This window comes from Anser brachyrhynchus (assembly GCF_964034855.1).
Source record: "Anser brachyrhynchus genome assembly, chromosome: 5".
NCBI classification, from domain to species: domain Eukaryota; kingdom Metazoa; phylum Chordata; class Aves; order Anseriformes; family Anatidae; genus Anser; species Anser brachyrhynchus.
In genome coordinates this window covers 10447568-10465169 of record NC_137699.1, presented here as the reverse complement: position 1 = coordinate 10465169, position 17602 = coordinate 10447568, and the positions used below count along the sequence as shown (strand labels likewise).

Genomic DNA, 17602 nt, shown 5'->3' with positions numbered 1-17602 from the left:
TGGAATTGGTTATATTTTTCACTTATATATATATATAATTCAGTGCAAGACAACTATGTGTAGAGCTATTTTTTTTATGTATACCTAGGTTCTAATAACATAAGTCACTTTGATTTTTTCACTTGCATTGCCTAATATCCTGAGAACATTGTAAATAACCAGATGCACTAATATTGCTCCTTCATAGCTCTGTACAGTATCTTTAAGAATAGTACCTGCCTCTGTGTACACGGAGGTGGATACATTAACACACACACATGCACGTGCTGGATAGACATTTCTTTTTTTGAGCAGTATGGCTTTTAAGTATCTGTTGTTTCCATTTTCATGTCTCCAAAGCTTTTATGTGAATTCTTCCAGCACATTTCTCATTATTCTCTCAACCTTTCCTCTGCTGGATGGCTGGGGTTTCCAGACATATAACCTGAAATGTCCTGGGAGAATTTACATAAAAACAATAAAGCCAAGGAAATGGAAACCACAGAACATATACATTTTTTTCAGTCTTTGCTAAGTTCGTTGGTTAATATTTACAGAGGAATTCAATTTTCCATATTAACATCCTTTTCACTGTTAAGCAAATGTGGGAGAGTGGGATAGTAAGAATCATTACTTAAGTGAATGTTCTGGGTTGGGGGGCTATATGTTAATCTCATTAATGATTCAAAGATTTTACTTTTCTCCATTTCAGTATGTCAAGAAGAACATACCATGACCAAAGGAAAAAAAAAAAAAGTAGGTGTTAATGCAAAACTTTGAAAGGCCTTTTCTTTCTATTTAAGAAAAGTATAAAGGTTGGTTGTTTATTTGAAGAAATAGAATGGAATACTGGTTTCTGTTATCTTTATATCTAGCATACTCCGAATGCAAATCATTAAAACCAATACAGCTTCTTATAGGTTCAGTTATACAGTAAAACAATTCCAGTTTCTCTTGAGGGCCACTTGTTAATAATGAGTTATGTACCTCTCTGTGAAATGGTTCTGGCTGGTTTAGTCCAGACCTTCCTGATGGTAAGCCTGTAGGATCACAGAAACCACTACCATAAATGCCCTATTGTCCTGATGTCAATATCTTCTGCGGAAAGGGCAGACTTCGTTCCTGTCTCCAGAGTTTTTAACCTAAAGGTCTTCTTGTAAGACCAAGTTTTTCCCACACGTTGCAGAAAATGGATGTGCAGAAACGGGATCAGGAAAGCCAAGGCACAGATGGAGCTGAACTTGGCCAAGGATGTGAAGAATAACAAGAAGGGGTTCTACAGATACATACGCAGGAGAAGACAGGCCAAGGAGAGTGTTCTCCATCTGATAAACAAGACGGGAGAACTGGCTTCCTCAGACATGGAAAAAGCTGAGGTACTCAATAAGTGCTTGCCTCAGTCTACACTGTTGGTCAAGTTTTCTATGTCTGTCAGGACCCTGAACCTCAAGGAGAGGGTGAGAGGAGTGGATTCCATCCCACTGTGACAGTGGAACAAGTCTGGGACAGCCTGATGAAACTGGATGTCTAGAAGTCCATGGGGCCAGGTGGTATACATACCAGGGTGCTGAGAGAGATGGCTGATGTGGTTGCCGACCTACTCTCCATCATATTTGAAAAATCATGGCTGTTGGGTGAAGTCCCCGGTGACTGGAAGAAGGGAAACATTACTCCCATTTTTAAGAAAGGGAGAAAGGAAGACCCGGGGAAGTACAGGCCGGTGAGCCTCACGTTTGTGCCTGGGAAGATCATGGAGCAGATCCTCCTGGAAGACATGTTAAGGCTTGCATGAGATAGAGAGGTGATTTGAGACAGCCAGCACGGCTTCACGAAAGGCAGATCTTGCCTAACCAATCCGGTGGCCTTCTGTGATGGAGTGACGGCATTGGTGGACAAAGGAAGGGCAATGGATATCATCTACCTGGATTTGAGCAAAGCCTTTGATATGGTCCCTCACCACATTCTTCTCTCTAAATTGGAGAGGTATGGATTTGAAGGATGGACTGTTAGGTGGATAAAGAACTGGTTGGCTGGTGGCAGCCAGAGGGTTGTGGTCAACGGTTCTATGTCTGGGTGGAGGCCGGTCACAAGTGGCGTCCCTCAGGGGTCTGTCTTGGGTCCGGTGCTCTTTAACATCTTTATCAATGACATAAATGACGGAATTGAGTGCACCCTCAGCAAGTTTGCAGATGACACCAAGCTGAGCAGTGTAGTTGTTACAATAGAGGGAAGGGACGCCATCCAGAGGGACCTGGACGGGCTGGAGAAGTGGGCCCATGAGAACCTAATGAGGTTCAACAAGGCCAAGTGCAAGGTGTTGCACTTGGGCTGGAGCAATCCCAGGTATTTACATAGACTGGGAGAAGAAGTTTAGAGCAGCCATGCAGAGAAGAACTTGGGGGGTCCTGATGGACAAGAAACTGGACATGAGCCGACAGTGAGCGCTTGCAGCTCGGAAGGCCAACTATGTTCTGGGCTGCATTAAAAAAGGGGTGGCCAGCAGGGAGAGGGAGGTGATTGTAGCCCTCTGCTCTGCCCTTGTGAGACCCCACTTGGAGTACTGCCTGCAGGCCTGGGGCCCCCAGCACAAGAAGGATGTGGAGCTCATGGAACGGGTCCAGAGGAGGGCCACTAAGATGATCAGAGGGCTGGAGCACCTCTCCTATGCAGAAAGGTGGAGGGAACTGGGCTTGTTTAGCTTGGAGAAGAGAAGGCTCTGGGGAGACCTCATTGCGGCCTTCCAGTACTTGAAGGGAGCGTATAAACAGGAGGGGGAATGCCCGTTTACTTGTGTTGGTAGTGATAGGACAAGGGGGAATGACTTTAAACTAAGACGGAAGATTTAGGTTGGAAATGAGGAGAAAGTTTTTCTCTGTGAGGGTGGTGAGGCACCACTGGTGGAGGTTGTCCAGAGATGTTGTGGATGCCCCATCCCTGGAGGCATTCAAGGCCAGGCTGGATGCGGCTCTGGACAGCCTGCTCTAGTGGTTGGCAACCTTACCCAGAGCAGGCGGGTTGAAACTAGATGGTCTTTAAGGTCCTTTTCAACCCAGTCCATTCTATGATTCTGTGAAAATACTGGTACTTAATTAGTAGAAATGCCAGGAAACCCAAATATTTTCATCTGGTGTAACAGTACTCCACAACAGTGATGACTTGTATTTTTTATATTAATTTCATATTCTTTTGGTTATGAGTTTGTTCCTAGTCCGATGCTAAACCAAAGTTAAGGGCTAGATAACCAAAAAGCATCACAATACACATAATATATTTATTAGAATATGCTAGTTCATAGCTGAACCTGAAATATTGCTGCTGGCTACCTGAATAAGACAGGAAATTATCAGTGTTAAAACAATGAATTATACTTAGAGAAAATAAGAGCAATGGGAAAAATAAACAAACAAACAAAAAAACACAGAGTTGAGATGGTAACACATAGGATATTTGCATAAACCTAAAAGCCATCAGAAAAAAAAATCATTGTGATTCAAAGCTGTGGATGGCATGAAGGTGATGGGTGAAGTTGAATTCATCGAATTAAGATAAAGGTCTAAATGAAAGGTCTGCTTCATTAAAGATCCCCCCCCCCCCCCCCTTTTAAATAAAAGAAATGTAACAGTATTAAACCTGGAAATAATCAAATTCATATTAGTTCAATTACTTCTAATGAAAACACTATTTTCAGTTGAAACCACTGCTGCAAGCGTCTTCATATTTCTTAATGTTACAATAGCTTCCTTTGTTTTAGAGAAATACATTTGAAACTCCTCCAATAATTACTCTCTAATAAATCTATTGGAGTTGTGCACCCTGCACAGAGAAAATAACACAATGGAGTATTATTATTTGTGTCTCTATTTCTGTGAAATGATGCTCATCAATTGTTCGGAAAAGAAGTTCTGTTAACTAACAACTTATGACCCTTAAGGGCTGGAATCAGTTCCTTTTTATTTTTAGGAAAAGTTGGATCTATGGATTTAGTAGTGTTTAGAAAAGGGACAGTTCAGAGCTAGTCTTCTAGACCTAACTTGCCTACAATTGACGGTTCAAAAACACCTAAGGGAGTCATGTGCCTGGATGCAATAGCAAGTCAATGGGAACCAGATGCCTAGGGGTCTTTAAATCTCTCAAAAATTTGTATGTAAATAGAAATTCTTGCATCTAGCCTAGGGATCCTCATTCGTCTAACAAAAGCATCCCGTGCACCCAGAAGATATTCAGGATTGAAGCTTTAGACAGGAATTATATTTATGGTTTATCCTCTGTGTGTAACTCACTTAAATACTTCATTCCTAATGGATAGATGCTACAAGCTGTAGTATAGAAATGATTCATCTGAAAGAATAGTCCAGAACATTTCCGTGGGAGAAATCTAAGTAGATTTTTAATCTCTAAATTTGCTTCTGTTTACTTGGGTAGTTAAACAGTAATTTGAGGGGTTAAATTTTTTTACTGAATTAAGTTATTAAATGAAATGACTTGGGATAAATAAAAATATTAGTTTCAACAGGAAAACAATCTTGTTTAATTTTCTTACCTAGTTTTTAAATGACAATTTAAAATGAAATTATTTATAACATTTAAAAACTGAAATATTTTCTAAAAGCATTCTAATTGTATAGTAACATTGAGGATGTATGGTTACCTTTACCCCCCAAATTTTTGTTCTAAGCAAAGCATTTGTTTGGGAGGTTCGACTTCAAGTAAGACACTTTCCAGCCTTCTGTTGGAAAAAAATTAACCTCCCCTTACACTTTTAGTGATTGTTCACTGGTTTGAACTGCTCTTTGCTAACCTGATCAATTCAAAGGGCTCAGAAAAGAAGAAAAGGTCTTGTCTCTCTCCTGTTGAGAGGGTTGCGATAAATGGCCTGGTTGAAAATTATTTTCTCTGGCTGGTGTGGGAAGAACTACAAAAGAGGAAGAATTGGAAATGTAGGGTCGGCCTGGTAGGATGCAATGGTTTCTCAGACAGTAGGCTTAGAACCAAAAGATGTTTTTCTCCTTTTGCTTAAGGAGACCATTGTTTATTATTTCGTTGTTTGTTCCTCTGGTGGAAGATATCATCTTTTCTAACAGTATTTTGTTCTTCCTGGTTTCCAAGTCCTTTTCTTTTACAGTCTTGACAAAATTTTCACAGGGGAATGAATTCAAGATGTGTACTTAGGCTTCATACTAAACATGTAAGGCTCAAGTTATACACGCTACATTGGTTCAAAGTAAATTGTACTACAGATATACAGTGTGCAGATAAACGTGTTTTGTCTGCCTAACCTGCTACTTTGGCTAATGCACCGCTATCTCAGATCGTTTGAATTAACTAGTCTGCTGGCAAGTACTGACAAAGGTATTGGTTTAAAAACAAAACAAAACAAAAAACCCACAACTACACAGATGTGATTTCAGTTTTGTTAGTTTTATTACGTGTTGGTTTAATTAGCAAATTGCAAACAGTGACTTCAGTCGTGTTCTGAATATTTCTCCAGTTGTAATACTAACAGAAGTTTATTTGGTCAGATTTGGTCATGGATTTCTTCTTAAATTTGTCTCAAAACAGATTCAGTGCTTCAGTTCTTAACAGCTCACAGAACACCTCAGTTGTAACTGGTCTTCATGCAAATGGCTGCCATCTTCAACAAAGCCCAGTTCATTGTTCCAAGCCCCATGGGAGAGTTGTTGAACTTTGTAAAACTGGGAGTCTTTGTGAGATTTGAGAATTTTTCACTATCTTTTCAAGGAGAGAGATTCTGGAATCCTTTTTCCAAAATATACACATTGTGTGTCTGGCATTCTTTGTATTTAATTTTGCTTTCAAAGTAGTGTAAATCTTTTGGCTTCTTTAACTTTTCTCTTTATTTTTGTATTTTATAGCATTTAATGAAGAAGTATCCCATGAATTCAGACTATATGTAGAATGTGAAATATGATTATCTGCTCCATTTAGACTATCACATTTATTGTGTTTGTAATCTAATTTTTATTATTAGAATAATGAAAATTAAAGCTACCCTAGGGAAGTTGTGATTTCTGTCTATGTCCAGTAAGACTTAGTGTTTGATAAAGCAGAAGATGCGGATCACTGGATATGTCTTAGTAGATAATTCTCTCTCTCTCTCTCTCTCATATATATATATATATATATTTATATAAATTTATATATATATTTATTTATTTAAATTTATTTATTTTTATATATATATATATATTTATGTATATATTTCCTGATCAAAAATTCACATGCTTAACTGCTGGTATGGAAATAACATAGTCCTTATGACAGATTTAGACCCTACCATTTGTGTAAACTAAGACTGAAGTACATCAAAGTACTGTCTTTACCATCTTTTTCACAGAATCACAGAAGCATCTAGGTTGGAAGAGACCTCCAAGATCAGCTAGTCCAACCTCTGACCTAACAGTAACAAGTCCTCCACTAAACCATATCGCTTAGCTGTAAATCTAAACGTCTTTTAAATACCTCCAGGGATGGTGACTCAACCACTTCCCTGGGCAGCCTATTCCAATGCCTAACAACCCTTTCAATAAAGAAGTTCTTCCTAATATCCAACCTAAACTTCCCCTGGTGCAACTTTATCCCATTCCCCCTTGTCCTGTCACCAGGCACGTGGGAGAATAGACCAACCCCCACCTCCCTACAGCCTCCTTTAAGGTACCTGTAGAGTGCGATAAGGTCGCCCCTGAGCCTTCTCTTTTCCAGGCTGAACAACCCCAGCTCCCTCAGCCGCTCCTCGTAAGACTTGTTCTCCAGACCCCTCACCAGCCTCATTGCCCTTTGGTTGAATAAAGCCTGAGGGCCACAGATAAGTAGCGCAGCACTTGATAGTAGATTCCATACGGAGTTACCAGCATTCACATACCTCATACTATCGGATACCTGATCTGAATGTTCAGTCATAGTTGTTTGGTCTCTTTTGTTCCTAATTCTTCTCACTCACCAAGCTTGTGATATTTTGCACAAGTGTTTTTTCTCATTTGTTGAATTATTTCTTGATTTAATTATTCTGTGCGCTGTTTATTTGGACTTGAGCCAACATGCTAAATTAAAAGATGACAGAGAATGATTCTTAATATTGGAATTCTGACCCTGGTCTCATTTGCAAGCATGACTGTAGTGTTCACAAGGTAAAACACTAGCTTTCTATCTATAGCTTTCTTGCCTCATTATTGGATTTAGGCATCTGGTTTCAAGGTTGGTCTGAAATTTGATCTTTCTGAAATTCTCTCAATGTGTTTCAGCAACATATGTCATTAATGAAGGGAGTTGGGTAACCGGTCTCACCATCGTTTGTAATTCAGCCTATGACAGGCAGCAGGAAAGCAGAAAAGCTTCAGCCAGCTCCAATTAGGAAAACATGCCCAAGGCCCAGGCTATAGTATAAACAGAGGTATGTCAGGCTCCTCCCTAAAAGGAAACCAAAGAGTACACTGGGCTTTGATGCTTCGCTTTTGGGCTGAACAAGAAACCTGTTGAACAAAACAAAGTAATTTTGATATTGGTCTGGCTAACGGCAAGGATAAAAAGGCATTCCAAATGAAGAGAGAGAGAAACTTGAGGAGGATGATCTGTGGATTGCAGATGCTGAAGTAACCTCTATGCAAAATAATGTCCTCCTAAATATGAAATTTCCAGAGTTGTATAAGCCTACTTTTGTCTGAAACAAACAGACTGAAAATATAAATGCTAGTCATTTGACAGCAATTAGATATTATCTTATCACGTTTCAGATAGCAATGCTGGGATCTGGGAGGATTCTGCTGAAGGAAACTGTCATTCCACAACATGTCCCAACATGAAGAATAATGTCACAGGCAGGGCCAATGCTGGAATTGAGCAACTTCAACACAGCAAGAAGAATACCTGCCAAAGAGGTAATACATTTAACGAAGTAATATTCTCATTTCTGTTGAATTCTCAGTCTATGGCATCAAAATGTTTGAGTCTCTTACCTCACAACCGCCATGACATATTTATATTACATCTTATAGATCAGAAATCTGAAGTATCTGGAAGGTTAAGTAACTTTTCCAAGATCACAGATTTCTTATTTTCTTATGACAGCAAATGAGTATCAGAGCCAAGGCTATTCCCAAACCTCCTAACTTCCCTTCTCTAATAGCATATTACCAGATACACAGTTCGCAGTGTAAAGAAGGAGGAAAGACAGGGAAAGAAAATATGTGCAGGACTCTTCAATAAATTAAATTAATATATTGGGCCCATCTTTATAGAATTCTCTCCATTTGTTAATGTTGGACTACTTTACAAGGGGAAGTTTTTATGCATATGCCTATTTTACAGATGGGAAAACTGAAATAAAAAGTAATTTGATGAAACTTGTACAGCAGATTATTTTGCAGGGCTGGCAAAAGAAACCAAGTCTCCTAACCTCCCACGAGACAGGAATAACTTATTAAATGAGCTTGCATTCATCTTGTCTCATTTTGCAATGTGACATGGGGAATAATGTTCTTTCCATTAGGAATGCTTCCATGATGCTTCTTCCATAGAAGAATGAAAAGGAGTGCTGGAATCAAAGCATTCCCTAAAGTATAAGATCGAGTGAACTGAGCAGTTAAAGGAAAAGGGAACTGGAAAAGAATAGCAATAGTATCTCAAAGAGGGGAAGAAAAACAATAGCTTCTGAGGAGAATGAATTTGAAATGTTGGTGGAGAAAGTATAAGGTTGAGGAAGAATTGCTGAAAAGTAGTGTCAGAAACACCAGGAGAAGGGCTGGAAGAGCTTTGAAGGTAGTATGGAAAGAAAATCAGGCTTGAAGAGTGCCAAATTTTCTCCTGTAAGGACCGTTCTGCCTCTCTTTCCTCCAGATTGTTGGACAGGCAATAAAGCTTTTGAATTCTATCGTTACAAAGGCGGGTTTACTAGAGTTACGCATGTTGTGAGCATGCATCACTTCAAATGGGGTAGAATTGTCTGTTACTTTTTACTTCATGAACAGAGCAATCTGCAAAAAGTTGATTTGAACTTGGAAGATAGCCAAAAAATCTCTGCTTTATGGGGGTTTTCATATGGAAATAAGATCCTGAATTGGACTCTTAAAGTTGCTCCAGTGACCAAAATAATTTCATACACAGTCCAATAAACATAGGGAATAAGTTACTGGGAGGGGAAATTGAGGCAAGAAATACTAATGATTATAAGAGGAAACCTAGGTATGTGTTATGAGAAGCAAGACATTGAAAGGTGAAGAGAAAATGAGGGAAGGCAGGGTTTTGACCAGCCAGGAGGGAGCAGGTGTTATTAGTCTTTTAGAACATTTTCTGTTTTAAAAATATTTTGAATTCTTAAGCAATGAATTGGTCTTCTGATATTCTTGGTCTGGAAAATGTGTTACTTTGAAAAAACTGTTGTGTGCATCTGGAATGTTTGCTTTTTGTTTGTAAATTGCTTTCCAAAGCACAGCATCTATCAGTTAAATCCTATAAAGATTATTTTGTGTTTTTTGAGTCACTATACAAGAATCTGTTTTAAAATATATATATATAAAACCCAGAACATTTCTGATACAACAAAGCAATGTTGTTTTGGTAGTTGTTGGCATTCTTGAATCCTCTTTTTCTCACTGGTGCTCTTTTGCTCTTAGTAGCTAAATTCTGATGCTTTAATTTGTCTTGAAACAGCATCTTATTTTAATGATTTGTCCATCACAGGAAGAAACCAGCTACAAAGTCCTGTTCCATAATATGTATGGAAAGTAGAAGAGATTATTTATGTTTATTTGTGCTCAGTAGCATTGTATATACTAAGCAACGTGGATATAATTGTTATTTCTTTAAATTATTCTGTTAGTGAATATGCAAACAGAAAATGTTGATAAAACTGGTTTCAAATTCAAGCTGTTTTAGTCCATAAAGACACTGACAGAATATAGAGAACAGAATGAAATTGATAATATCAATAAGTTCATCTCACCCTGTGGCAGAACTCTCCTTACAAATAAATTTACTTTCTGAGAGGTGTGTGAGAAAAGAAAAGATGATGCACTGAATTAAGTATGATTAATTTGTCTGACCAAGCAGTAGGCAAAATCTGAGAATCAAATATGCATTTTCCCATCACTGTTTACATTTGGGCTGAGAGGTATTTGAGTTGGTTTCAGTTGTATAGTCTTCTGAGTCACTTGCAATTGCTATACTGTCTCATGGAGACAGGAGTGCAGTTACATACATGGCTTGGAGTTTTCTTCTTCAGTTTCAGTTACTTCAGGAAGGAATAAAAGTGCCATGAGGCCTATGTAATCTCTGTTGTCATTTAAATAATCCTTATCGATGTGATATCTGAGATCCTCCTATTTAAGAAAATAAAATAACAATCTGTCATTCTTGTTAATATTTAAGGTACTGGTTTGTTTGGAGACAGATTATACTGTTATAATCTAATTGTCAAACAGAACATATAATTTCTCCTTCTAATCATTGTGTCAACTCCAGTAGTTTTCTTGGAATGACAGCTGTAAGCTCTGTATCCATGAGTAAACTATTATGACCTTCTCAGTCAAAAAATACTTCTCTGTAAAAATCAGAATTGTGACAGCTTCTTGCCAGCGGTGCATATCCGTAAGATGGGTCCCCGAGAGGCTTATACTATGCACCTTGAGCTTCTAAGCAGTTTATATATGCTGGTGCATGGTACATCAATTCAGGTATGTGTATTCCATAATGATGGAAAACTGTTCCTGGGTCTAATTTAATCTAGATGCTTACCCTGACACTGACTGAAAGATTAACAATAGGTATGTTTTAATAAACATGATGCAGAGTAAGCAGTTAACTTTTATTTAGGCTTACCATGACAAAAACTTGCTTTTCTCAGATTATAGCTGTTGGTTTCACGTATAAGATAGAAAGCAAAGAATTTCAGGACAGTTGTAATTGTCGAAAGTAACATAACTGTACGTTGATTAAATTACATTTCTAGTAAGTTTGCAAGATGGAAGAACAAAGCATTTTACTCTTGTACTGAAGGAATTGTTTGCAGAGTTTTAACAGAGCTTTAAAATGGGTATTCCACTGCAGATTTGATCAAAGTACAATTGATTATAAAATCACTGTGTGCATTGAACTGAATTATTGGAGGATGGAATTAACTTAGAGCAGGCCTTATTTCCATGATAATTAAAATGGAAAATCACTCATGGCTGAATTCATTTCAGCTTTACCCATGGTCCCTTAAGTGGTAAAAAGCATGAAAGTCAACAGGTACAACATTCTGTACTAAATATACACTTTATTCATCATTTCTGCCACTGTGCGTCGGTTGCTCTCTGTTCTCTCTATTCTCTTAGCTAACCAAAATGTCCCATTTAATGGCTGTATAGCTACGTGCTTTAAGAGTCTATATAGAATTGGGATGTCTGTCATAAATTGAGTTATATCCATTATATATAATTGATATTAGACTAGTCAATTGTGACCCCGGTTACAGAGTGAAGGAGGAGTACTTGGGGGTTAGAATCCTCTTGAAATATTAATAGATAAGTGTGAGCCTGCTCCAATGCCAAGCTGCAGGACTCTGACTTATTGTTGAACCGGGAAGGTTCAAAGTCTAGGGATATGGCAAACATGATGCCTGTGACTCTTCTCTGCCCACCGAGAACTCCAAATGCCTTTCCACGTTCTCCCTCTTCCTGCTCCCTTCTCTTCCTCCTATTTAGTGGCTGCTACTTGAGCTGGCTGTGTACTGATAACCCCTTGCTCCAGTTAATTTTCTCTTCCCACTGGTAGCTGACCTGCAAGAATGATATAGCATCTGCTGGCCACCAGGTGTGTTGATTTTAAGACATTTCTAGACAAGGGCTGATGAATTTCATGGAGGAAAATAGGCCATTGTAATCATCCTTGTTGACCTCGTGCTCCAGAATTTCATGTCTAGTTATCCGCATGTCTAGGTTTATAGTGTGCAACCAAGGTGGAGTAAAACTTCTGGAATTTTTGAATCCTGACTTGTGGTCCCAAAACATACAAAGTTTTTCACATCTTTGGATTGAATTTGCTGCATGTAAGCAGATTAGACACCTCTATGTCTATCTCTACAGTCAAAATTATATGTGTGGAACCATTTTGTCCTAGTCATGGTAATGATTTTGCTCAGGTTTTCTGTGTGACCATATGATTTCCAAACAAGCTCTACCTTCCTCAGTCTCTGTAAGTCGTCCTTCTCTTTCTTCTTTCCAAGTCTGTCTTCAAGTCATCGTCTTCATGTGCCCACTCATATCAAACATATGGAGTGTCAGAAATATGCTCAGAATGTATGGACATTGGAAGTTGAAGGGGTGGAGAGAGAAGTTAGTATATGTGGAAAAAAGTGAACAAAGCGCTAACATTTCACAAGGAAATGTTTGTGTATTTCCTCTACAAAGGTTAGCAAGAATGTTATTGAAATAACTTTATGTAAAAAAATGTATTTGTGCTGTGGGGAGTTGTATCAAATTTGAAAGCCAAATTCAAATCGTAAAGCATGAAACAGAAAAGTTGTATTCCTGCTTCAAGTGTGAAGCTCAGTGCACTCGTAACTGTGGTGTCACTGGTGAAACATCCGTAGCATTCATTTAATGTACATTTCAGATGTATACTTGGCACTGTGTTCCACTCAATCTTGCGTGCATAAGATTTGATCTAAGTCACTGGTTTTTGTTCTTCTTAACAGTGGTAATGGTGTTGCATTGGCTAGTCTGCTATTGATTCTTTATGGAATGATAGTAAGAGAGAAATATGAGCAAAATGATAATAAGGAGAAAACGATTCACATAGATAATTCGTCTGGGAATGTATGCTCTTCTACTATCAGCATCTGTTAGGTTATTCTTTGGGACAAGCTAACACATCAAGGAGTGCACAACCAACCTGGGCTTTGAGATCTCACAACTGCCCTTTCAGTCCTTTTCATTGCTTCACATGCAAATGTGTGTACAAGATTTATTTCATGAGGTCTGGAAAAGCCACACCTTAACTCCCTACGTGTAATTAACTTAACTCACCTAAACTCCTTATGTGAAACTCCTAAACTTGTTTGGAGTCCTGTAATTCCAGAGAACACGTGAATCTTAAAGCTTTTACTGGAGACATAACTGCTTCTTTGTGAAATGCTTTCCAAGTTTGCTGTGAAGTTGCAGGACTTTTAACTATGCAGAATGGTGTAACAAAGTTGGTTTTATCTCAAGCTGCTCTTCCTATTAGGGTGACATATAAATTGTATTTAAACTGTTGCTCATTACTATTAAAAAAAAAAAAAGTTTCTCAAGGTCAGATAAAACTTCTGCAAGATAATAAAGTGTGTACAGAAGTTTGCTCATCAGTTCAATTCTCACTCTATCCTGTCTTTATTTTTGGGAAATCTGAGGGCTTTCTTCTCTCTCTCTCTCTCTCTCTCTCTCTCTTTTTTTTTTTTTTTTTTTTTTTTTTTCCTGACTGAGAAATTGGACCAACCAAAGGAATCTGTCATGCTCAGGGCCATCCACATTTTACTACCCAGAACAAAACTAGGATTCTGTGCAATTCTGTTACCCATCTAGTACATGGCTAGAGCTCTTCATACTTAAATACATCAGCATGCTGATGAAATGCTCTCATTTAAGTAGCACTCATCGCAGCAGTTAATAGTCCATCAGACCAGCATAATACGAGCATAGGAATACAACAAATAACGAAAGATGTGGCCATTCTGATTGGCCAGAAATGAACATCTGCTGCTCAGAGAAGAGGAATTTGCTTACAGTGCAATTATTGAGGAATTGCCCGGCATTAATTGTGCAAATCAAATTTTCCCAGCAGATCAGAGTACAAAGAAATGAATGCAAATGAAAAATAAGGGTCAGCTTGATGTGCTTTTCAGCAATCAGGTTAAGACAATTCTTTCAGTATAATTATACGTAATGTGCTCTGGCTAGAACAATTTAATTAAGTGGATCTACGCTGTGAAAGAAAAAAATAAGTGTGCTGGTTGACTGGAGCACTCTTACGGAAAGTGATAACATGATACCATTAGGAAACTCAACAAGACAATCTACATCCATGCATTAAGAGAAGCAGAAGTCTGAACATCTGTTTCCCGCTATTGAATTCACAAAAGGGGCTTCTCTGTGCAGGGAATAAGTGAATAAACAACAGTTGGAGAAGGTTATCTCTGACGTTTAACAAAATGTTGAAATGTCACGAAAATGAAATAAGGTGAGAAGGAAATAATGACTGCACTGAAGGTGTGCTAAGAGTTAGCTGGGATTCAGCTGGGCAGACGAAGCCCAGACATACATGAACAAGCAAAACCTCTATCCATCACTCTTCTAAAGGTGTAATATAAGAATGATTAATTGAGGAACAGCATACAGTATTTGTTCAAAATGGACTGCAAGGTGGCACGAAATCGTTTTGGAGACATATGGAACAAAGCAGAGTTCCCAAGACACAAAGCTGAAATCCTGCTCCTTTAGCCAGAGGGGAAGAAGAAGAAAAAAAAAATCGAAACGTGACAATCAAAAGAGGTGCTCTTAAGTGCTTAAAAGTTCCAGCAACAACTATCTGAATTAATGAAAAAGAGAGTTTTTACTTAGGTAGGAAGACTTCCTTTCTCTCTCTCTCTCTCTCTCTCTCTCTCTCTCGTTTTCTTTTCCACAATCAAGAGTCTTGGAAAGGGAGTAATAATAATAAAAGAGAAATGGACCCCGGCAGTGACTCGCTGCCAAGGGCTGTAATACAATATCTCAGCATTTCAAGGGTAAATCAGTGTCAACTGCCTTTGCCGTCCCTCTGAAAAAAAGTAAGTATTTAACTTCCGTTCAGGCTGCGCGGACTGCTGAAATATAGGAAATCGGGTTCTGAGGAGGGAAGGAAAAAAAAAAGAAAAGAAAAAAGAAACCAAAAAGGCGGCTTTCCCCGAGAGAGAAGCCCGGGCGGAGCGGACAGGAGCATGAGGAGCGGCGGGCGGCTGCTGCCGGTCTGCGCAGGTCGGGGCACGGGGAGGGCTCCGGGGGGCTCCGGGGGTTGGGGGGAGCCGTGCCCGCCCCTTGGGGTCTCTGCCCCGGCTCCGGTAGTCCGGGGCCGCTCCGGGCGCTTGGCCCCTGCCTCCGCGGTTAGAGAAAGGGGAGCGCCGCGGGAAGGTGAGCTGCGAGAGGGAAGGAGAGCAGCGGCTGCTGCTGTTGCAGCCGCCTTCCCCGCGGCCAGCTGGGGCTTTTGGGGTCCTCCCCTCCCGCTCTCGGGGCTCCCGGGCTTGGCAAGCGGCTCGGGGGCGCGGCGGGGGCCGCCCGATGTCCCGCGGCCGGGGCTCGCTGCCGGGGCCGCCCCCGGGCACCCCGCGGCGGCCGCGCTTGGTCCTGCCCCCGAGGGGCAGAGCCGGGAGCGGCGCCGATGGCCAAGGCATTAGCTCAGCCGCGCCGCCGAGGGGCCCCGCCGAGGAACGATCGCAGCCCAGCGCCGAGCCGGGCTCCGCGGCGGGTGAGCGGGGGCGCGGGTCGGGTCCCCCCCCGGGCTCTGGGGCCGCAGGGGAGGGGACGGGGGGACGCGTCCGGCACGGTGGCGGAGCTGGGGGGAAGCGCATGGGAAGGGCTCCGGGAGCCGGCTGCGCCTGCCGGTGCCCTCGGGCTCCGGGGTCAGCTCTCAGGGCGACCTCAGAGCCTTGCCGGGAGGATGCTGCGGCAGCGGTGCGCCCCGCTGAGCCCCGGCTCTCCGGGCTGTGCGTCGCGGGGGCACAAGGGCCGGCTCCCGGGGCACCGGGGAAGATGCGCCGCGGGCTCCCCGTGCAGCTCCTGCACGCCTCTGACGTGACTTGGAAACGAAAAACAACCAACCCACTGTCTGTCCCGCGCTGCCGTGTGTTAACTCCCGAACGGTTGCTTCCCCGCGGGGTAGGTGCCGTGCCAGGTGTCGTGGGTTGGTGACGGTTTTGTGGTGTGCGTTGCGATTTAATAGGAAAGGAGCCGGCCCTCCAGAATTGATATCGTGGGGTTCGATAGGCCACCTGATTGCCACTGGAGTGCAGTACCCTGGTTGGAACCACAGCCAACCCAAACCTTGAAGGAAGTGAGGTGAGGAAGACTCAGTGCTGTCCCCAAGCTTACAGCTCTCACTGACTCACTTGGTCCCTTTATTTTTCTTTTTGCCCACGGTCTTATTTCATGTGGCACACTTACTGCCTGAAGTACCTTTCTGGCTCCGCTGGAAACCTCTCGGTGGAAGCCTCACACTAATTTCAGGACGGAACGGGGAAATGGAACTTCATAATTAAATGCAATGCAGATGAGGGTCGGTTTGTAACACTGTCTGCAGTGTGCCTGCAGCAAGAGGTGCACTTCCACCCCTTGTGAGATGTGCTTATGCCAGGTGCATGTGTATGTGCCTGTCTGGAAATATTTCCTTTTCTAGTTGAGATCTCAGATGGAGATGGAAACTTCTTTTGTACTAATTTTTAATGGCTATTTTGCTTAGGTAAGCAGAAAAACATGTGGTAAGAGCCAGGCAAAGAGAAGTCAACTTGAAAGTTTTTGGACTGTGTTAGGAACCAGCTCGGTTTCCAGAAGTTGTAATTTTATGAGCAGGGAGATATTGAACATTCCTCAGGTTTTGTTTTGGTCTATGTGAGAAGGACTCGTTGCTTTCCTTTTGGAAGAGGAGACGTTATCAAGGCAACAAAATTGTTTCTACCAGGCATAGTCCTGGAAATGTCTAGGCTTTCAATGATTAGCTCAGATTTTTGTGTGGTTAACTTCATTTTGGTCTGGACTCAGACCAAGGGCCTTACAGGTCTAAAGTATCAGCGTGCTGCTTCTGCCAGGTTCTGCATCCTCCGCTCCGAGCGCTGCGCGCATTTGTAGCGAGTATATTCATAAAGGAAAGGACAAAGGCTTCTTGTGATTAAAGTTTACTTTATCAGTGTAGATCACATTTTGATGTAAGCCCTTAAAAATTCTAATTGATTAATGAGTTTCAGATGGTGGTTCCCCTCCGGTGCCCCTCCCCCCGAATACGTACAGTATGCTCCAAGTCAATCTGGGAAAGCTCCAGAAACCTTGGGCTAAATTGGTTGTGGTATAGTTTATAAGGATAATAAAATAACTAGAAAAATTGAATTTCCTTTTAAAAATACGCTTGCTGCATCTGTGAGCCTATGTTTTATCTTCTTGTTTGTGGTACTGAGAAAACCGAGATTACATATACGCACATTTAAGATGATGCAGATAAGAACGACCTGTCGTGCCTTACGGAAGGGAAAGCTCTGTACTAGCTTTTGAAGAGGAGCTGTGAGAGGTAGAATCATAACTTTACAAGTGACTGTGTTTGTTTTTACACATGTAGAATGGCAGAAGGAAAGAGATGACTGTTCTGCGCTAAGCTGAAAACTGCAGGTGACAAAAATTGCCTGTCTCACATTGACCAGTGAGTGATGGGTCTCTGCTTGTATTCCTATGGCTTCTTTTAGTCCATTTGAAGTATTTCAAGTAGGGGAGCTTTCACAACTTGACTTCAAGTTATACCCGTCTAGCAGATCTCACCATTAAGAAGTTTCCTGACACCAAAGACATCAATTACAGAAGTTGTTAGTTACCCTGTGGCTTTCTAAGGAAGGCATTCTCATCTTCCCCCCCACACCCCC

At 41.1% G+C, this 17602-nt stretch overlaps 1 protein-coding gene across 8 annotated transcripts in view; it reads left to right on the top strand.

Moving 5' to 3' along the window:
• Positions 1 to 14666: 14666 nt before the first annotated feature.
• The window catches only part of GAS2 (growth arrest specific 2), a 92839-nt gene continuing 89903 nt past the window's right edge, over positions 14667 to 17602 (top strand). For 2 of the 8 annotated variants that reach the window (XM_080593104.1, XM_080593110.1), the window contains exon 1: positions 15290 to 15447. The gene's annotated coding sequence lies outside the window, so the exon portion shown is untranslated. The other 6 variants (XM_080593105.1, XM_080593108.1, XM_080593103.1 and 3 more) reach the window with 6 other exon arrangements.